Here is a 4737-nt window from a genome sequence, read left to right on the forward strand (position 1 = left end):
TTATATATTATAATTATATTTTGACAGTATCCGTTGTTTCTGATTGGCGCAAAAATATCTGGCTTAGTGACGAATTCGCCCCTTGATATGGTGGTTGCTCAAAGCTATTTATATTCGAAATTGCATGAAAACTGGAAAACTGGAATCTATAAGCTTATCCAGTCAAAAAGCTACCTAAGTACAGAATTTTAAGCAAATCGGACCATAAATTCGATTTCTTCGAATAGATCGGTCCCTGTTTCACTTCTCGGAAAACATGGATCATATATGCCAATATATGCTAAAAAACTACCTACGTACCGAATTTTAAGCAAGTCGGACCGTAAATACGATTTTTTCGAATAGATCGGTCCCTGGTCTATTTCTCAGAAAAAATGGATCATGTATGCTAATATGTGCTAGAAAGCTACCTACGTACCGAATTTTAAGCAAATCGGACCGTAAATACGATTTTTTCGAATAATCGGTCCCTGGTCCACTTCTCAGAAAAAGTGGATCATATATGCTAATATATGCTAAAAAGCTACCTGCGTACCGAATTTTAAGCAAATCGGATCGTAAATACGGATTTTAGAAATATCTCGACTGCAGCGCCACCTATCGACATTAATTTTGTTCTATAACACTCCCAGTGATTATATGCACCTACCGTAAAAATTTCATTAAAATCGGTTGGGTACTTTTGGCGCCTATAAAGGACATACAGACAAACATTCATTTATATATATATAGATATCTTGGACTATGGTAGTATCCATTTTGAGTATTAGATGAAAAAAATAATAATCTTAACTTTTTGAGTTCCTATAGAAGAATCTGTACTTTGCCCCATTTGCCTTAACCGTCTCCAATCGGAACCAAAATTTGTATGTGATATACATATGTGCCCGTGGTATTACCGATTTAGGGGCTGAGACTGAAAAAATCGCATATTTGATTTTTTTGAGTACCACCCTAATGTCTGTCTTACACCTAATTGGAAATGATGATGCGCCGTAACTATTTCGTTTTCGTTTCTACAAATAATGTTGCCTACTTATCGCCCTCTTCTTAGTATTTGTGCATGGGGGCAAAGAGAAGCAACCTTTTCCGGTAGAAATGAAAACACCAAGAGATAAATTAAATGAGTGATTTTTGACCAATTGGCCGCCTAAGGCCGAGGCCACGCAATGAGCGGCAAAGCGGCTTAGCGGCTTAATTACAACATATGAAATACTATTGAAGTAGCCATGCTCTGAGCGGCATTTCTGAGCGGCTGAGCGGCATTTTTGTATGGCACCGCTTGCCGCTTTGCCGCTCATTGCGTGGCCTCGACCTTAGGGTTATATGTATATTTCTCATCTCCATAAATCTCAGCCAGATTCTCTAAGACTAAAATGGTTTCGACTATCCTTTTCTTTTATTTCGTACATTTTATTAAAATTAATAGCTACATCTCCGAATTAAATCACAAATGCGGGTTTCTTATCCACTTATCCTCTCGCGCGCATCTTTCCCACAAAAATACAGTACAAGCATTCCGCTTTTAACTCTTAAATAAATCGAATTGAAACGCACTAACAAGAAAATATTTTAATAATCGTAAAATCGTATAATTCACTTCAGTTCTGTAGCTTGCTTCCTTCCCTCGGTTGTTGCATCTCTACGATGCACCATTCCACATCCCTGCTATCACAAGCTATCAAGTATTCTCCAACCAACACTCAATTCACTGCATTTTAAACGATTTCATAAATTACAATGGGGTACAAAAGTGTCACATCACGATGAACTACTGTCGGCAGCACTAAAATTTATTTTTACCGCGCACTTGAGTGCATTACAATGCTCAGCCCGCTAAATGAAGCGCAACGCAACAATCGGTGTCCAAGTAAATGAGTCAGCGAGTGAGTGAATAAGTAAGTAGGTAAGTGGAAAGGTGTAAGTAATGTATCACCGTCAAGTAGCCGCGTAGCGCTGAGTAAGTATGTATGTATGTATGTAGGTGAGCTGCAAAGCAAGTGAACAACGCCATCCAAGTGCTTGCTTTCAACCTTTCATTTTGTCTTGTGGCATCCGAGCGAATGGCCATCGAACCTTATGCACCTAACTGCCGTCTTTTCGCTCACCTGAAAATGATAAACGCACTTGCTGCTATGCAAATTGTTCGCGGCACGTAAATGAAATGTAATATTTTTATGAGATTCACGTTGTGTACTACTCTGGTTGGGATGGTGTAAGCGATAGCGCCACTAAGCCTGGAGGGTTGGGTATTACACATAGCAGCTACTGGAAGGCTGGCTGGCACGGCACGCAGTTTTGAGCTGGGTAACAGTGATCGCACGAAAAGATTTTTGTTGATAAAGGACTAATGGAAGGAAGGAATTTATGCATAAAATTTAATGTTTAATGGGTTTTATTTATTTTGTTTTTTCAAAAGCAAAAGCGCTTGATTTAAGATCGTCCTTTTTCTACCTTTTCGGGGCAATTAAATGCTTGTACAACTAGTTTTTCAACGTTGAAGTAACTGAAACAATAGCTTAGTATTTACAACTCCCGCAACAGCTTTAGAGTTGCTGATTATACTTTGCAGAACTAGTATAAATTTCGTAGAATTTAATTGAAGGAACTATTTTAAAAGGAAGGATAGCCTTAATCTCGATTAGACATTAGGGCGTGGCACCTCTCATATAAACTAAATTTTTCATACTGCATTCTTCTGGAAGTATTTGTAGTAGAGCACTGGAACTTGGTATGGAGATACATATGTATATAAAATCGATTCCATACTCATGCACTTAAATGGGTGCAATAAGCGAGGGGGGCGTGGCACGTACCATAAAAACTGAATTTTTCATACTATATACCTGGAAGAGTACTGGTGAGAAGATAACGAGAGAGGTTTAAGAAATTTGTAGTCTGAAGGTATTTTGAAGCGGGTTGCCACCTGTTTAAAAAGTGAAATTCAAATTATTTTATAAGTTAAATTAACTATTCCAATATTGTATCAATCGAAAAGGTTTTGAAAAGGCTTCATTTCTAAGCTACAGGGTTGCTATATTTTTTTAAAAAGTCAAATTCAACTTAAATTAAGAGAATTATTTATCTGATATATATGTACATATATCACAATATGGGCTTCAGACAAAAGTGTCTTTAGAAGGTGGTAGTTTGAAACTATTTTGAAAAGGGTTGCCATCTGTTTGAAAAGTGGAATTTAATTTAATTATACACAAGTTAAAGTGACAAACGAAAGAGTGTGGAATTTATTAAAATAAGTATCACAATACGCGTGTCAGAAGAAAAAGGTTTAATAAGAGTTTAGTTTTATATGTATATGGAGAAGGGGGATAAAAAAGAAATCTTTTTTAAAATCTGTAATTTTTAGCAGAGTTTAAATAAGTTATGTGTGATTGAAATAAATTACACTTAATGTAACACGCAAAAAGTTTAAACTTACACTCTGCGAAGCGGGATATAAAGGTAGGTTAAGACCTGACAGTTTACTCTTCCGCGTGAGTAATACCTAATTTGTCTTGCTAGGATTTACCTCGGTCCCTCGCAGCATTCTCCACCCGTCATTCATATTCAGAATCATATTTGCCTTTAGCACATTCAGTACTTAGACATCGTCGTAATAAACGCACGTGACACGCATCGTTAACCATTAAATGGATTCATATGCGGTGCCTATAAAAGGAACTCAAAAATCTTTTAGGCCTACCAAACACATCCAGGATCTCCTGCTGAAGTCTCAATAGAACAGTTAGTGCAATACTAACACCTGCTAAACAACAAAGTGTTTTCTAAAAAGTTCAGACAGCATTTGAGATGAAGTTCTTTTTCTCAAAAAGAGAAGGAGATTTTCGAATCCAATTACATCAGCGTTACCTCAGAAGACTCGTTGGTTGTTATCTAACAGATTGAGAATGACACTGCGATTTCCTCTCATGGCGCCCTATAAATTTACTGTAGTCAGTGTGACCAGCTTTGCTCATTTTTTGTTTAAAGATTTTTTGGAAAATTTAGCGTCTTGTCTAATCACAGAAACTATCTTTTCATCAAAAAGTTACCGATTCCGTGCAGTCATAAAAGAATCGACTATTGCTGCTGTGCTTCTTCTATATTCTTTCCCATACGCTTGTGGTTATTATACGCTCTAATACGCGGCCACGCTTAGGAATTGAACATAGAGAAGTGAACTCGGAATAAACCCCGATAAAAGCGAATCAATTCTCTTTACAAGGACACAGGTCTCTCATAGTCCCCCCACTAATCTTGAACGCTGTGGATATACCTTTGGAGGAGAATGTTAAGTATAAGTAAGTAAGGACTCGCATTAGACAGGAAACTCACCTGGAAACCTTATATAGAGGACAAAGTTAGGAAGGCCCACGTTGCTGTTTACACTGGCAAACAAGCGGTCGGAATCAGGTGGGAGTTAACACCATGTATTACATATTGTTATCTAAACCTACTGAGTAAGGCCCACAGAAAAGCATTCTTATGCATTTCATATGCCCTTAGGACACCCTCATACCAAGCAATAAACTTGTTAGAAAAATACATGCCCGCCGCTTCAGCGCTCAGACTAAAAAATATGGTGATATTGAAGTAACGGCGGTTCAGCCACACTTCCATACTTCACACTCTAGGTATTTATGATCAAGAAATCGACTACTCCGCCAGTAAACCCATCACGTCAAGAAGAGAATGGCAGACATCAACCCCATGGAGAAGGAGGGAATTGAATTTTTA

The sequence above is a fragment of the Rhagoletis pomonella genome, unplaced genomic scaffold (genome assembly GCF_013731165.1).
Source record: "Rhagoletis pomonella isolate Grant_MI unplaced genomic scaffold, Rhpom_1.0 Rhpom_scaffold_00006, whole genome shotgun sequence".
Taxonomy (NCBI): domain Eukaryota; kingdom Metazoa; phylum Arthropoda; class Insecta; order Diptera; family Tephritidae; genus Rhagoletis; species Rhagoletis pomonella.